The sequence below is a fragment of the Bubalus bubalis genome, chromosome 19 (genome assembly GCF_019923935.1).
Source record: "Bubalus bubalis isolate 160015118507 breed Murrah chromosome 19, NDDB_SH_1, whole genome shotgun sequence".
Lineage (NCBI taxonomy): Eukaryota > Metazoa > Chordata > Mammalia > Artiodactyla > Bovidae > Bubalus > Bubalus bubalis.
Window position 1 is genome coordinate 37,036,634 of NC_059175.1, and position 19,159 is coordinate 37,055,792.

The 19,159-nt window shown below is 35.6% G+C and overlaps 1 protein-coding gene across 5 annotated transcripts in view; it reads right to left on the reverse strand.

Annotated features, from left to right (window-relative positions):
• NIPBL (NIPBL cohesin loading factor) overlaps positions 1 to 19,159 on the reverse strand; it is a 209,768-nt gene that overhangs the window by 68,050 nt on the left and 122,559 nt on the right. The window lies entirely within an intron of this gene.

The following is a 19,159-nucleotide window of genomic DNA, read 5'->3' on the forward strand; positions in this document are numbered from 1 at the left end:
CAGATTCTTGCTATCATAGCAATAGAGGGTAGTTATACTATCAATTTTTGATATAATTAGTGCCTTCGTTTTTCTGCATTGACTGAGACCCACTTGCATTTTCAGGTGTATCTGTAGTAGGGTGTATACCTCACATTCTCGGTAGCACTCAAATTTGTTTTAGAGTTCTGGAGCAGTTAGTTTGAAAGTAATTACATCCCTCAATATAAATGTTAAGAGTTGGAGAGGATACCTGTCACCTCATTCTCTTCTATATGATCCTGGTGGTTGTGTATGGTGTCTGGGACAAGATTTCATATGCTTTTACCTATCTTTGTCTATGAGAGGCACAGTAATACCTTTACTATTACAGAAAATTTCCTCAAACAGCTAAACCAAAATATGTGTTTAACAGAAGATAACAGGAACATGAAAGGCAAGATAAATAGAAAAAAGCCTTTTAAAATATAAATGTCAACTGAAAAGGGTAAATTCAAATCTGTTATGAAATAAACCCATATTTTTCCATGAAAGAATAAAGAATACAATACTATTAGAACTATTAACATATTTACTATTTAATCCTACACACATATACACAAACATACAAATAGCTGCTAAGAAGAAATCAATCCTTAACATCCTGTTGAGAGCTTAAAAATAAAGTAGAACTAGCAAAAGTTCTTTACTCAGGATAATTTGTCCTTGATGACTACTGAAGATGACAATTTTAACTTACTTTACTTACCCATGTAAATCTTTGACTGGAAGTATAAAAATGATGTCTTACCTAAATTTTAAGAACTGGGAGTGAAGAGTACCTTCGTGGTTTACAGCAGGAATATTAGTAACTATAATCAACATTAAGACCATAACATTCAAATGATAATAGTGCTTATGTAAAGATTAAATATAAATCATCCCCAAAATAAATAGGTACTGGTTAAGACAATTTAAACATCACAAGAATATACAACACTAATAATTTAAGATGACGAAACATAAACTATCAGTCTCAAATGACAAATAATCCTTTTATTCATCATGAAGGAGTTATTTCAGTAACTGATTAACCTCTATTTGTCCAAATACACCAATAACAACAATTTACCCAACAAAGGTATAAAACTCATGATTAGTAAAATCCCAAAGACTTCATTGCTTAGAATTGTGACATACTAATGTTGAACTTTATCTATATATGTCATTTTCAAATCATGTAATATTCCCTTGCTCTTTCTTAATTTAACTGTATTGTATCAGTGAAGTTCACTTTCTAGAATATTAGTAGAGGTAAAAAAAAAATCAATTTCAGTTTTGGATCATCATTATCTTCAGTGCCAAGGTGAACATACTCTTCATCTCATTTACAAGTTCTTAATGCTCTGAACACCTCTAACTAAATATGTGGTTTTTTGATGGAAGGATCATGTCTTCTAGTATATACTTTCCCCTTTCTACATCTATAATATTAAGCATGTATATGAAATGGTCAGTTAAGTGGTTTCTGACTCTGTGGTTCACAATTTCTTATGTTCACTTACAGATGTACCACCTGTATAGTTTCAGAATTGCTGTATTTTATACAAATGAAGATAGCTCCAAATTTTTTAAAGATGGAAATTCTTTCTTTTTGTACTACATGAAACATTATAACTTTTTGGGATTTATAAATATGGATAATCCAAAAAGTATCTAGCTTTTAGTTCACCATGAGATTTTCTGAAGAAGCAGATTTGTCTGTTATGTTCTACTTAAGATTAAAATTTCCATTCATAAAGATATGCTGACTTGATAAAATATCATAGAATTATTCTTCAGATAAATATACAATAAATAATCAAGGGTTAAGATATATATGGGTACTTGCTCTCTCTTTACAATGGTTCATTATATCCCAAGAACAGGGACTTTGCTCTCTTCATTTTTTCTTTGAAAAAAAAAAACAAACAAAAAAAAAAACACAATAGCCAAACATGGAAAATTTATACCTTATATCTGATAAAGCAGGTAACACAGATTATCATTGTAGTTTACCATTTCTAATTCCTTAAATTAAAAATAATACTATCAGATTTAAGAGCTCTACTATTCTGTACATCATTTTAGCTTCTGCATATAGCTGAAAGTTACAGCAACACAATTTAAAGACTTTGTGTTTCATTTCCAAAGATTATCCAACTAAAAAAAGAAAGATCCAGCAATGGTTAATGTCTCTCAATGTACTGTCCTCCAAAAGTGGACCTCCTCATTTTGAACAGATATATCTATTTCACAGATTTATGTATTTTCTGTATTTCTTCGTTTTCATCAAATACTTTATAAATGGACTCAGCAAGGTCCCTTGATTATGTAGGGTAAGCAATAAAATGCTTGACATTACTATATCAGAATCTTTAATACACTGAAAACTGGATAACTGACTCAGTTTCAACAGAAATGAATAAACAGTGAGTACTGTAAATGATCACTAGAACATATTTGGTTATGATCGTTTACCTGAATTAGAAAACAGTCCTTTAAATAATGCAAAAACAATGTTTCACTGGCTACATCTTAATATGTTGATGATTTTACAGACTATTGTTGTTTGTTGAGTTATTTATTCTTAAAACCCTGAGACTGCAGACCCTTTATGATCATCTTTCTCACCTCTTTTCTCTCATGTCAACTACTTTATGCTTTAAATTAGGTTATTTGAATCACCACAAAATTTTAAGTTACTGGCTTGAGGGACAGTGCCATGTAGTTAATTTGGTGAGGTACCACACTTCTGTAGATGGATATTCCATTGGATATAGTGCATCTTTATTTTCTGGCTCTATTAAAGCTAAAGAATAAATTTACTTCTAGGTGTGCTACGTTTTAGCAATCTTGAATTCCTAGTATAAATCACTCACACTAGGACACTTACTGGATTATTAAAATGAGAAGTTATCAAAAGATTAAAAGTCCCCAAAAGTCACTAATTTAATAACTAACACTGTGTTATGTATGTTTTTTTAAAATGGAGAAACAATCCTGAGATTAAAATAAACAACCTCAATCAACGGACTCTTTAGGATTGGAGTTTCAGACAATGGAAGCCAGTTACATGTAGAAACAAACCAGGAAACTCACATAAACCTCCAAATTTTATGTCAAAAAAAAAATTTTAGGTAGGCAAAATGTAGCTCCAGTAACCTACCAATATTACAGAGGAGTACCATAAAAATTGATGCTGTGAAGGTGCTGCACTTAATATGTCAGCAAATTCGGAAAACTCAGCAGTGGCCACAGGACTGGAAAAGGTCAGTTTTCATTCCAATTCCAAAGAAAGGCAATGCCAAAGAACGCTCAAACTACCACACAATCGCACTCATCTCACACACTAGTAAAGTAATGCTCAAAATTCTCCAAGCCAGGCTTCAGCAATACGTGAACTGTGAACTTCCAGATGTTCAAGCTGGTTTTAGGCAAGGCAGAGGAACCAGAGATCAAATTGCCAACATCTGCTGGATCATCAAAAAAGCAAGCAAGTTCCAGAAAAACATCTATTTCTGCTTTATTGACTATGCCAAAGCCTTGACTGTGTGGATGACAATAAACTATGGAAAATTCTGAAAGAGATGGGAATACCAGACCACATGACCTGCCTCTTGAGAAACCTATATGCAGGTCAGGAAGCAACAGTTAGAACTGGACATGGAACAATAGACTGGTTCCAAATAGGAAAAGGGGTACGTCAAGGCTGTATACTGTCACCCTGTTTATTTAACTTATATGCAGAGTACATCATGAGAAACGCTGGGCTGGAGGAAACACAAGCTGGAATCAAGATTGCCAGGAGAAATATCAATAACCTCAGATATGCAGATGACACCACTCGTATGGCAGAAAGTGAAAAAGAACTAAAGAGCCTCTTGATGAAAACGAAAGAGGAGAATGAAAAAGTTGGCTTAAAGCTCAACATTCAGAAAACTAAGATTATGGCATCCAGTCCCATCACTTCATGGCAAATAGATGGGGAAACAGTGGAAACAGTGGCTGACTTTATTTTCTTGGGCTCCAAAATCACTGCAGATGGTGATTGCAGCCATGAAATTAAAAGACACTTACTCCTTGGAAGGTAAGTTATGACCAACCTAGACAGCATATTAAAAAGCAGAGACATTACTTTGCCAACAAAGGCCCGTCTAGTAAAAGCTATGGTTTTTCCAGTAGTCATGTATGGATGTGAGAGTTGGGACTATAAAGAAAGCTGAGAGCCAAAAGAACGGATGCTTTTGAACTGTGGTGTTGGAGAAGACTCTTGAGAGTCCCTTGGACTGCAAGGAGATCAAACCAGTCTATCCTAAAGCAGATCAGTCCTGGATGTTCATTGGAAGGACTGATGTTGAAGCTGAAACTCCAATACTTTGGCCACCTGATGCGAAGAGCTGACTCATTTGAAAAGACCCTGATGTTGGGAAAGATTGAGGGCAAGAGGAGAAGGGGATAACAGAGGATGAGATGGTTGAATGGCATCACCGACTCAATGGACATGGGTTTGGGTAGACTCCGGCAGTTGGTGATGGACAGGGAGGCCTTGTGTTCTGCAGTTCACAGGGTCACAGAGAGTCAGACATGACTGAGCGACTGAACTGAACTGAACCGAACCATAAATGGATCTTTTACTTCAATCAGGGGTAAAAAGAAGAAAAAGAAAAAAAAAAAAGTAAAAGTTGAGCAGTGCAGGCTGTCACTCTGCCCCTCTTGAAATCTGTGTTAATATGGTTTGAAGACGTATTTTTTTGGTGCAAATGGTTTCTAAATGCAAGCCAACTTCTTAATTTGAAACCACCACTGATAGAAAATACATCCAAAGAGTATGAAATGCTGATGGCATATCCCTGAAAAAAGTTAACACTTGGGCCGTAGAAACAAAGGGAGGCCATGAATGTGAAGAGAAGCTGGAAAAATGTGGGGTTCAACTATGAGACCAGGACATGAAATGTTCCTTCCAGAGGCAGCTGCAAGGTTACCTAACCTGATGCAGAAGAGGGGTAAAGATGAAAATTGTGTGCTAGGAACCAAAATTCAAAGCGAATGTAGGGGCACTGATGAGGAAAAGTTCTGTGGTCACAGTTGACCTTAGAGGAAGAACTTATTTTATTAATTATTTGGAGAGAGTAACAGCAAACTAGGAGAAAGATACTACTGAAGGGTTTGCCTTTTTTAATGATTTAGGATAAAAAGTATGAGATAATCAGGTCTAAAGTTGTCATAATTTTGGTAAAGAGGCAGAAATCCCAAGCATTAGCTAGAAACTTGTTCAGGATTACAAAATTAAAAAAAAAAAAAAAAAAAAAAAAAAAATATATATATATATATATATATATAAAGAAACACCATTCATTAGTGACTGTGGGGGTCATCAGGGTCAAATCTGAAGCTATTCTCTTTCTGATGGTATTTGAGGAGACCATCCTGAAACTAATGTGAATCGTTATATAATCACTACATAAAGACTGTGTTAAACTAATAACTGGCAAGTCTCCCTTTAAATTTTAGCTGGCAATTTTCAAGTTGCCTATTGTGACCCATAAGCAAGTTGTTGAGTCAGTTTTGTAGCTCTTAACTAGCAATGTGCTTAAAAATGAAAGAGAAAACGTGCCGGTAGTAAAGGTAGGTTATGTGTATGTATACGTGTGTATTAGATCACAACATGCATTTTTTTTCTTGCCTTAGTTCACAATCAAAGGAGTTTGAAAGTTTTTAAACCATAAAAAACAGGAAAAAATACAGATGGAAAGGGTTCTTCTAAGTTAATCTACCCAGTTTTTTTTGGCTATGCTACAGCTTGTGGGATTTTAGTTCCCTGACCAGAGATCAAACCTGTGCCCCCTGCAGCGGAAGCATGGAGTCCTAACCACTGGACTGCTCAGGAATTCCTAGCCCATCGTTTCTTAAACTATAGGTTCAGTGAAAAATAAACAATAATTTGAATAATATACTCAAATTAAATTGATTTTACCCATTGTAAGTTGATACAATATTCACTATCTTGTATCAGAGAGCTTAATTATCTATCTTTATAAGTCTGATATAAAAGTAGCCCATGTTACTGTTTTGAAGCCACGTTACAATAAAACCTTGGATTACTCAGAAATTACATTTATTTTTATGTAAATATTTCTAAAATGCACCATGAAAGTGAAAGTCGCTAAGTCATGTCCAACTCTCTGCGACCCCATGGACTATATATACAGTCCATGGAATTCTCCAGGCCAGAATACTGGAGTGGGTAGTTTTTCCCTTCTCCAGGGGATCTTCCCAATCCAGGTCTCCTGCATTGCAGGCAGATTCTTTACCAGCTGAGCCATCAGGGAAGCCCAAGTATACTGGAGTGTAGCCTATTCCTTCTTCAGCGGATCTTCCCGACTCAGGAATTGAATCCAGGTATCCTGCATTGCAGATGGATTTTTTTATCAACCGAGATATCGGGGAAGCATCATATCCATCATTTTTTAACAAGATAACTTTGACTCATGATCGCTATTGAAAAGATCAAGTTTTCTACTACATTTATATGGCAATGCCTTTAGGAGTTAACTGCTATGCATAAGGCTGTTTTAAAATGATATAAAATGATTTATGCTTTCCTTCTGAATTCTGTAAGGTGCTTGCAATTAGTTGAAAGGTGGACACTCAGATTCTGCTAATAGTACAGAATATATAACACAGAAAACTGTTCAAATCCTTCAATCCATTTATACCACTCTTGGAAATTTATTCCAAGGAAATTTGTATGTAACACAACAAAAAGCTCTATGAAGAAAGATGTTTAGATCACTTATCTATTGTAACATTAAAATGTCCAACAATAGGGGACCACAGTAAATCACATTAGATATAATTATGAATGATGCTAGTACAGAGATAGTGAATGTAAAGAAAAGAGAATGCAAAATGACAATTATACACACTGTACATTTGTAAAAGATAATTGTACCAGGAGTTGAACAAAACAAATGCTAACATTATACTAACTTAGGTGAATTTTCCTAAAGAAATAGAAGCTACATTTTATGGAAACAAGAAAAAGGTAAATGATTATTTGTGAGCAGTTAGAAGATATTTCATGAACACAGTACGTTTTCACAGCAATGCGGTGGAGTGAGGTGGAGGATGGAGGACAGGAGCCGAGAACTAGGAGTTGGAGGCCATTTAGGAGCATTCCAGCTGTGTCTGCTCTGGACAGAGCATGATATTCAATAGGGAGAAAAAGTAGGTAAGGTTCAGATGTAACAGTCTTTTTAAGGAGGGAGAGAATCAGAATGTACTTTAGAAAAGTTACTGTAGCAGTGATTTGTGGGATGGCCTGGAAGGGGAAAGACACCAGAAAGAAAATCTTCTAAGAGAGAGTTACTATGTCTATGTCAAAGGTACCTTCAAACTACGGTGTTGGAGAAGACACCTGAGAGTCCCTTGGACAGCAAGGAGATCAAACCAGTCAATCCTAAGGGAACTCAATCCTGAATATTCACTGGAAGGACTGATGCTGAAGCTGAAGCTCCCAAAAGTTTGGCCACCTGATGCAAAGAGCCAACTCATTGGAAGACCCTGGAGCTGGGAAAGACTGAAGGCAGAAAAAGGGGCTAACAGAGGATGAGATAGTTGGATGGCATCACCGACTCAAACATGAGTTTGAGTAAGCTCCAGGAGTTGAAGGACAGGAAAGCCTGGTGTGCTGCAGTCCATGGGGTCGCAAAGAGTCGGACATGACTGAGCGATTGAACAACCACCATGTGAAAGGTAAGAGAGAAGAGAAAGTAGATGCTATGAATTTAACCATTTTTGAAAAGTGATACTGGTATACACTTAGCAAACCAAACTTCAGAATAGAATATTTAGTTCAAAACAACTATTTAACATGTTTAAGATCATGAAGAAACCAGAAAATATGGAATCAAGCAAAACAAAATTCACACATTGATATCTGAATCAATCTGATCAGGTTATTAGTTACTCCACTAATTACTATTACATTAGGCTAAATATGTAGAGAATTAGCAACATTTATTTTATAGCATTCTACAAAGACATTTTCTAACACACTAGAAATGGCACATTTTCTGATTATGTTATTACTACCAATGGCTGTAAAACAATTTTTAATTTTAACTAATCTACTCTCACCTTACTTCTTCCACATTGTTCTCTTAATTAGCCAAATGTTTAACTTCTTTATAGTGCTTTTTCCTACTGCCCTTGTGCTAAATACACATGTGAATATATTCCTCGGGATTTACAGAGCACCTTTTTTCTTACGAGTATTACACTGTCACTATATCTTTAGTTATCCATAGTCTCCATAAGACCATAATCTTGATAAAGCCATAAGACTGTGTTGCAGTTGCAGAATCTAGCTGAGTGCATGGGATGTTGAAGACGGCCATAAATATTTACTGATGATCGGAGAAGGCAATGGCACCCCACTCCAGTACTCTTGCTTGGAAAATCCCATGGATGGAGGAGCCTGGTAGGCTGCAGTCCATGGGGTCACTAGGCACCGGACACAACTGAGCGACTTCACTTTCACTTTTCACTTTCACGCATTGGAGAAGGAAATGGCAACCTACTCCAGTGTTCTTGCCTGGAGAATCCCAGGGACGGAGGAGCTTTGTGGGCTGCTGTGTATGGGGTCACACAGAGTTGGACATGACTGAAGCGACTTAGCAGGAGCAGCAGCCATGTCATCATTAGAATAAGTTTGTGGTCTTCCCAGAAATTTTTCCAGCTGAAAATTCTTTTTTATATCCTGAAAGCAGTTGTCAATTGTTCTATTTGACAATTATAAAGAAGCTACCCACAAAAAGAAGACACTGAAGAGAAGATTTCATAATTGACTTGCAACAAGTGTAAAACATTTAAAAGTAATTTCAGTCTGTATACACTTGTTAAATGTTTTAAATATATCAATTATATATTAATATATTAATAATCTATGTATAATTCTACTACATAAAGATACAAACATTAAATATCCTGGCAAAAATACTGTACTTAGCTAATGTCATATTACATTTATAAATCTTAGACAAAAAGGAAAATAATTCAAATCTAGATCAGTCTTTTTATTCACACATTAAAAGTTTGAGTCTCATTGGCTACAGAATAAGGAATCTAGCTATCATATCCATCCATATAAAACTTCAATTTTATATTTATATTATGTTCAACAACTAAAGCCTGTGGGGTTAAATCTGCCTCACCACCCATTTTTGTACATAAGGTTTCATTAAAATACAGTGACACACAGTCATTCATTCACATATTGTTTTGGGCTGCTTTTCTATTACAGTATTAGAGATCTAAATGGGACACAAAGGCTAACATATTTACTATCTGGCCTTTATGCAACAAGTTTGCTGCCCCCTGGTTGATATTATGACATACTTTACTCAATATGAGGCAAAGTGCCACTCACTCTGCAAGTGCAGTCTATATAGTTATATTCTACATAGTTTAGGTCATTGCAAATCAGTTTATTTAATGAAGACAAAATGCCAAGAAATTGGTTTATAGCAACCGAAAGAACACTACTACAAATGAAGTATGCAGAAGAAAAGATTTTAAGAAAAATCTTGCTTTAAGCATCATGTATTGATACTGACTAGCACCTCAAAGATTTCATCAGTGTGTAGCTGTCAAACTACTATGAGGAAAAATTATGAAAAGAAACATTTTTTTTTAATATTAGGAAGTGTATAATGTAAATGATAATTTACTACTATCTAATATAGAAAGCAGCAGAGATCATAAGATCCCTTCTTTCATATATACACACAGTGAGAAAAATAAACAGTATATCAGTTCAGTTCAGTTCAGTTGCTCAGTCGTGTCCGACTCTTTGCAACCCCATGAATTGCAGCACGCCAGGCTTCCCTGTCCATCACAAACTCCCGGAGTTCACTGAGACTCACGTCCATCGAGTCAGTGATGCCATCCAGCCATCTTATCCTCTGTCGTCCCCTTCTCCTCCTGCCCCCAATCCCTCCCAGCATCACAGTCTTTTATAATGAGTCAACTCTTCGCATGAGGTGGCCAAAGCACTGGAGTTTCAGCTTTAGCATCATTCCTTCCAAAGAACACCCAAGACTGATCTCCTTTAGAATGGACTGGTTGGATCTCCTTGCAGTCCAAGGGACTCTCACAAGTCTTCCCAACACCTCAGTTCAAAAACATCCGTTCTTCGGTGCTCAGCTTTCTTCACAGTCCAACTCTCACATCCATACATGACCACTGGAAAAACCACAGCCTTGACTAGACGGACCTTTGTTGGCAAAGTAATGTCTCTGCTTTTGACTATGCTATCTAGGTTGGTCATAACTTTCCTTCCAAGGAGTAAGCGTCTTTTAATTTCATGGCTGCAATCACCACCTGCAGTGACTTTGGAGCCCCCAAAAATAAAGTCTGACACTGTTTCCACTGTTTCCCCATCTATTTGCCATGAAGTGATGGGACCAGATGCCATGATCTTAGTTTTCTGAATGTTGAGCTTTAAACCAGCTTTTTCACTCTCCTCTTTCATAACTACAACCTAACTTGCCTCAAGGAACTACAGAAAGAATAAACTAAACCCAAAGTTAGTACAAGGAAATAACAAAGACCATAACAGAAATAAATGAAACTGAGGCTAAAAAAGAGAACAGAAAAGATAAATGAAAGTAAGAGTTAGATTTCTGAAATGATGAATTGACAAGACTTTAGGTGCTTACCAAGAAAAAAAAGAGACTCAAAATTAAAAAGTAAAGGGGAGACATTACAACTAATACCACAAAAAGGACTGTAAGAGACCACTATGAATAATTTTACACAAACAAACTGGACAACCTGGAAGAATGAATAAATTCCTAGGAACATAATCTAGTGAGATTAAATCATGAAGACATACAAAATCTGAACAGACCAATCACTAGGTGGCAGATCCCAAAAACCGCCCAACAAAGAAAAGTCCAGGACTTCACTGGTGAATTCTATCACACATTTAAACACCAATCCTTCTCAAACTCTTCTAAAAAGAGAAGAAGAGGAAATACCTCCAAGCTCGTTTTACAAAGCTAGCATTACCCTATACTAAAAGCAGACAAACAAACTGCAAGAAAAACCACAGGGCAAATTCCCTGATGAACAGGGAACCAAAAGTCTTCAAAAAATATTAGCAATAAAAAGATCATACACTATGATCAAATGTGATGTATTACAGGGAGGAAAGGATGGTTCAACATACAAAAAAACAATGGATGATATACCAAATTAACAAAATGAATGATAAAAAATAATTATCTCAATAGATGCAGAAAAAACATTTGACAAAATTCAACATCCATTCACAATAAAAACTCACAACAAACTGGATGTAGAGGGAATGTACATGAACACAGAGAAGCCCACAGATAACATTACACTCAATGGCAAAAAGCTGAAAGCTTTCACTCTGAGATCACAGGAAGAAGATAAGGATGGCCACTCTTGCCCCTTTTATTCAACACAGTACTGAAAATCCTAGCTAGAGTAATGAGCTAAGAAAAAGAAATAAAAGACATCTAAATCAGAAAGGAAGAAGGACAACTGTCAGTATTTGCAGATGACATATTATATACAGAAAACCCTAAAGACTCCACTAAAATTGTTAGAATAAACAAATTCAGAAAAGTTGCAGGATAAAAATTCAATACACAAAATTCAGTTGTATTCTGATACACTAACAATAAACTATCAGAAAGAGAAATTAAGATAATCTCATTTACAACTGTAACAAAAATGATAAAATACCTAGGACTAAACTTAACCAAGGAGATGAAAGAGATGTATACTAAAAACTGTAAGACACAGCTGGACTGGAAAATTTTGTTGTTCAGTCACTCAATCGTGGCTGACTCTGCAACCACATGGACATTTCCTGTCCTTCACTATCTCCTGGAGTCTGCTCAAACTCATATCCATTGAGTCAGTGATACCATCCAACCATCTCATCCTCTGTTGCCCTCTTCTCCTCCTGCCCTCAATCTTTCCCATCACCAAAGTCTTTTCCAATGTGTTGGCTCTTCACATCAGGTGGCCAAAGTATTAGAGCTTCAGTTCAGCATCAATCCTTCCAATGAAAATACAGTGTTGATTTTCTTTAGGATTGACTGGTTAGATCTCCTTGCTGTTCAAGGGACTCTCAAGAGTCTTCTCCAGCACCATAATTCAAAAGCACCAACTCTTCAGCACTCAGCCTTCTTTATGGTCCAACTCTCACATCTGTACATGACTATTCAAAAAACGATGTGTGTACTGTATATGTTAGTCACTCAGTCATGTCCAACTCTTTGCAACCCCATGGACAGTGGCCTGCCAGGATCCTCTGTCCATGAAATTCTCTAGGCAAGAATACTGGAGTGGGTTGCCATTCCCTTCTCCAGAGGATCTTGGCAATCCCCATAGCTTTGACTATGTGGACCTTTGTGTTCAAGGTGATGTCTCTGCTTTTTAATACACTAAGTTCATCATAGCTTTTTTCCCAAGGAGCAAGCGTCTTTTAATTTCATGGCTGCAGTCACTATCCACAATGATTTTGGAGCCCCCCAAAATAAAGCCTGTCATTGCTTTCATTGTTTCCCCATCTATTTGCCATGAAGTGATGGGACTGGATGCCATGATCCTCGTTTTCAGAATGTTGAGTTTTAAGCCAGTTTTTCTGCTCTCCTTCATCAAGAGACTCTTTTCTTTGTTTCTGCTTTCTGCCATTAGGGTGGTATCATCTGCATATCTGAGGTTACTGATATTTCTTCCAGCAATTTTGATTCAAACTTGTGCTTCATCCAATTCCATTTCACATGATGTACTCTGCATATAAGTTAAATAAGAAGGGTGACAATCTGTAGCCTCAGCATACTCCTTTCCCAATTTTGAACCAGTCCGTTGTTCCATGTCTGGTTCTAACTGTTGCTTTTTCACCTGCATACAGGTAATGTCCATACAAGCCAAAGTAATCTACAGATGCACTGCAATCCAATCTTTATCAAAATTCCAATGACATTTTTCAGAGAAATAATCCTGAAACTTGTACAGAATCACAAAATAGCGAAATAGTCAAAGCAATCTTGAGAAAGAACAACAAAGCTGGGGAAACCATACCTCCTGATTTCAAACTACATTATAAAACTATAGTAATTAAATTGGTATGGATTGGCATAAAAACAGACACAAAGATCAATGGACAAGAACAGAGAGTTCAGAAATAAACTCATGTATATATGGTCAATTAATTTACTAAAAAGGCGTCAAGAATATTCAATGGGAAAATGATAGTCAATCCATCAAATGGTGTTGGACAAACTGGAAAGCCACAGGCAAAAGAATGAAACTGGACCACTATTTAATACAAAAAAATCAACTCAAAATGGATTATAGATTTGAATGTAAGACCCCAAACCATGAAATCCCTAAAAAGAGAAAACAGGCAGTAAGGATCTTGACACTGGTCCTGGCAATGATTTTTTTTGGAGCTGACACTAAAAGTGAAGGCAACAAAAATAAACAAATGGAACTACATCAAACAAAAGCTTTTGCACAGCAAAGGAAACCATCAACAAAATGAGAAGGCAACCTACTGAATGGGAGAAAACATTTACAAATCCAGTATCTGACAAAGGGCTAATATGTAAAACATATAAAGAAATGATACAACTCAATACCTAAAGTAACCAAACAATCCAATTAAAAAATAGGCAGAGGATCTAAATAGACATTTTTTCAGAGAAGACATACATATGGCCAGCAAGTATATGAAAAGGTATTTAACATTACTATTCATGAGGGAAATGTAAATCAAAAACATTAGATATCACCTCATACCTGCCACAAGGGCTACTATAACAAAGACAATAAATAAGAAGTGCTGATGTGAATGTCCACACTCTCCTGTGTGCACTGTTGGTGGGAATGTAAATGGGTATGGCCACTATGATAAACAGTATGGAGGTTCCTCAAAAATTAAAAACTACCATATGACTGGGCAATTCTACTTTTTAAAATTTTTATTTTTTAACTTATCTTTTTAATTAGAGGAAAATTGCTTTACAACACAACAATGTTGTGTTGGTTTCTGCTGTACAACGACACAAATGAGCCATAATTACACATACATTACCTCTCTGTTAAACCTCCCTCCACGCTCACCATCCCACCCCTCTAGGTCATCACAGAACACCAAGCTGGCTCCTTCTGTTATATAGCAACTTCTCACCAGCCATCTCTTTTACCCGTGGTGGCATATATATGTTGATGCTACTTCCTCCATTCATCCCACTCTTTCCTTCTGCCACTGTGTGCACAAGTCTGTTCTCTATCTCTGCATCTCCATTCCTTCCCTGCTAATAGGTTCATTAATATCATTTTTCTAGATTCCATATACATATGCATTAATATATGATATGTTTTCCTGTTTCAGACTTACTTTACTGTATATAACAGGTTCTAGCTTCATCCACCTCACTAGAACTGACTGAAATTTGTTCTTTTTATGGCTGAGTAATATTCCAGTATAAACACACACACACATATACCACATCTTCTTTATTCATTCAACTGTTGGTGGACATCTTGGTTGCTTTCATGTCGTATCTATTGTAAACAGTGCTGCTATGAACATTGGGATACATGTGTCTTTTTCAATTATGGCTTTCTCAGGGTATATTGGACAATTCTACTTTTGGTTATATATCCAAAGGACATAGAACCACCATCTCAAAGATATATGCACCTCCACTTTCACTGTAACAGTATTTACGGTAGCTAAGACATGGAAAAAAACACAAGTTATTTAGTCTGCTGCTGCTGCTAAGTCGCTTCAGTCATGTCTAACTCTGTGCGACCCCACAGACGGCAGCCCACCAGGCTCCCTCGTCCCTGGGATTCTCCAGGCAAGAACACTAGAGTGGGTTGCCATTTCCTTCTCCAGTGCACGAAAGTGAAAAGTGAAAGTGAAGTCACTCAGTTGTGTCCGAGTCTTAGCGACCTCTTAGACTGCAGCCCACCAGGCTCCTCTGTCCATGGGATTTTCTAGGCAAGAGTACTGGAGTGGGGTGCCATTGCCTTTTCTGGTTAGTCTACTGATGGGTAAACAGATAAAAAACATGTGGTATATATACACAATGGAATATTATCCACCCACACACAAAAAAAGGAAACCCTGCCATTTGCAACGATGTGGTTGGACTTTAAGGGCATTATGCTAAGATATGCAAGTTACAAATACTATATAATTTCACTTATATGTAGAATCTAAAAAAAAAGACAAAATTCATAAGCAGAGATTGATCTTTGCCACAAGTTGGAGGTGGGTGAAATGGGTAAAGGCAGTCAAAAGGTAAAAATTTTCAGATATATGTTCTGGGAATGCAATGTACAGTGTGAGGTGATGGATGTTAATGAAACTCACTGTGGTAATCACTTCACAATAAATACGTACAGTTAACCCTTCGTATCTGTGGATGAGCAATCTGCAGATTCAAAGAGCTTACTGTACTATACTCTTTTACAATATATAAGGGACTTGGAAGCATCTGGGAGGGGTCCTGGCACCAACTCCTGTAGATACTGAGGGAACAGCTACATATCAAATCATTATTTTATACACTTAAATGACTATAATGCTATATATTAATTTTATCTCAATAAAACTGAATGACATAAATGGTAACAGCAATGCCTTCAGATATACATAGTGTATGTATACACAAATGAGACATCTTCAAAATTACTTTCTTATGGGATAAATTCAATTAAAAATAGGATGAATGCATTTCTTTATATTAAAAAATTGGACAAATTTTAACTCTTACAATTAGATTCACTTTGGTTTTCATGACTGCATAAAGTAGGAAGGAAACTGGTTTCTCCATTTTAAAAGTGAATGAACTTTGAATCATATCTTTGAACAAATCATAGCTATGAACAAATCATAGCTATGATTTGTTGAAGGCTCTGAGACCAGTGATCTTTGAACTACACAATGTATAATGGGCTTAATGGAGAATTTTTAAGTTAGTATGTTAGTAGTCAGAGAAAGGCAATGTTTCTATGGGTGGAGAAGAGGCTCCATGTTAAAAAATTCAGATTATATTGTATCATATTATGTCATAGTACAGTACACATATACCATTAACTCTAATACATATTACGCTAAAATACTGAATTCCTTTATTCTTAAAAAAGCTATTGAAAACTTCCTTGTACAAGAAATTGAGATAGATATTAAGATAATGAATACCTACTTAATATTATACTATAATACATTATACACATAAGATGAATTATATACTATAATATTAAAATATTGTAGTAACTATGTAATATAATGCTATGTTATACTTAACTATCTTACAGTATCAAGTAGGTATCCATTATCTTAATATCTGTATCAGGCTCTTACAGGAGAGGATTTCAATAACATTTTTTAGAATGAGAGGGAATTCAGTGTGTTAGAATAATGAGTATTCTCTTATAAACTGGAGTAAGTTCTCTCAAATTAATCATTTTTTGTTTCTCGCCCCTTTAATTGTGTTATCTATTTCTATAGATAGCAAAACCTTATAGAAGCTGTGTCCTTGGCTGGTTTGAGATAATAAATGGGAATGAAAGAGACTACCACTAGCAAACTTTAATACACTTAACTTTTATGAAAAAATTCTATTTAATGAATCTCTTTAAATCAATATTAATTTCCATTATCTACTAAGCAATGCTTGGATCAGAGAAATTCTATGAATAGAAATCATGGACAAAAGTTTTCAAAGAATTGCTCTGAAATCATAACAGCCAAGTATGTATTATGCCGATTTCTGTAACAAATATTCTCTAAAATTTCCCAAAGATATCACCAATAATAAAGTCTTTATGGAAATTAAAAATTTATTTAGAAAAACATTTTATATATTGTTCAAATGAGCCAAAGTAAATTTCTACTGCAGCATTATTAAGGATTCTGAATATGACAATCATAACTACTGAGAATTTCTCAACTTAGGAATTCAAAAACTATGCCAAAAATTCAGTTAGAAACAGTATGTTCTCTCACACCTACAGAAACCTAGAGTCCTAAACACAATCCAAATAGATTGGTTAATGCAACATAAAAGGCAAAACCCAACTTTAGAGATCAATCTTTTACTACAGTAGTAACTAAGATGAAATAACTGCCTCTAATAATGACTGCAATCATTAACTGGTCAAATGAGCACTATATTTTAAACACTGCTGACTATGAGAACTATTAGATAACTCTTTAAAGGCCTTGATCTCAAATAACAGATAGCACGTGATATTTCTTGAAAGCAGTAAGTGCAAATGATGGAAAACAATATACTATTTAGAAGGAAACAGGGGAGCAAGAATAAAAAGTGATTTCTTTGAATATGAAACTAAAGTATTTTGAGATACACTGGAACTGCAAAAGGCCAAAACCAAACTGTTAAAGTGTGTAATTACTAACAATAAGCTGTCAGCAACATAATTCATGTTAGTTGACGATCATGCCTAGACTTAGAGATGGTATGTGTGTGTGCATGCTAAGTCGCTTCAGTTGTGTCCAACTCTTTGTGACTCTGGACTGCAGCCCTTCAGGCTCCTCTGTCCATGGAATTCTCTAGCCAAGAATACTGGAGTGGGTTATCATTCGCTTCTCCAGGGGATTGTTCTGAACCAGGGATCGAACCCGTGTCTCTTATGTCTCCTGCATTGGCAGGCAGGTTCTTTACCAGTAGCACCACTTGGGAAGCCTAAAGATGGTATAGTTTATTATTTTAATTTGGAGACATATTGTACCTTAGGGTATACTTTAACCATAAAGGTATTATTTTGGAATTTAATATACTGTCTAAAGTATATTTTAATAGTGTTTTGTTTTTTTTAATTTAAAGGTTTTACAAAGGTTATATTGGTTCACCACTCATCTCTTCTTGGCAAGGAAGAAACAAGGTGATGGTAAAAAGAAGGGGAAGATAACAGAAGGTGATGGTAAAAAGAAGGGGAAGATAACAGAAGTAGGAAATGAGAACAGAATGGATTCAATCTTGTAACAGGTATACAGCAAAATTAAGGTAAAGAATGATTAAACCGACATGACTATAAGTCGGTCTCCTTTGGAGCTTAACAAATAGCAGGTAATTGACAGGGTGGAAAGTTTAGGTAACATGTGAAAATGACATAGCTCTTGAGCTAGGGTCTACTGGTGGGATCATAAAAGATGAATACACAATTTTAAACTGCACACAAAAGACTTTTCTAAGATGTGAGCAACACAATCTATTTATTTAACAGGTATTTACCATGATCTTTTTATGTACTAGGTATTATGTGAGGTGCTATTAACAGGAATATACACATATCCCCATAGAAATAAAATTAAACGTAACATCACTTTACATTGTTCACATAAAGACAAAAATATGTAACCTATACTGAGAGTCATAAACCTATACCCCTACCATTCAAAATTCATCAGCTCAAAGCATATTCATGGAATTTAAAATTACCCTAAAGGATAAATATTTTAAGTATGGATATCACATTAAAGCTTATGGCTCTTTCAAGAAAAGAAAACCTACCAAGAATTTTGGCCCAAGGAATCAACAACAAAATATCCCAGCAATACTCAGTTTTTACTCAGAAAACATAAATATGTCAGATAATGATTTTCTGTGACTCCAAATAAAATCCCAAGTAATGTATACTACAAAGGGTCAGTAATCCACAACTGGCATTCCTATGCAAGTAATTTAAAAAATACACAATTAGATACCTCTGCTATTGCTAACCTAACAGCAGAGATCTAAAATAAAACCAAAATTAGTCCATTACTGAAAAATAGATATTAAACGTATGGTATAAATAAAGCCAAAAGATATCCACGTAGTATCCTGAAATGAATCTAAAATTTGATGAAAAGGTTCACTTTCCGTTGTATATGCATTGATATATGTGTGTGTATACACATACATGCACATGCATACACACAGACACCACACTCTTAGCAGGCAGACATACCCAGATTAGTTACTAATATCAACATATCAAGTATATGCATTTGTGTTAAAGGTATACTTAGGAAAAACACTGGATTAGTACTAAAAGTTTGTATTCACAGGCAATGAAATTACACGTGAAAAAA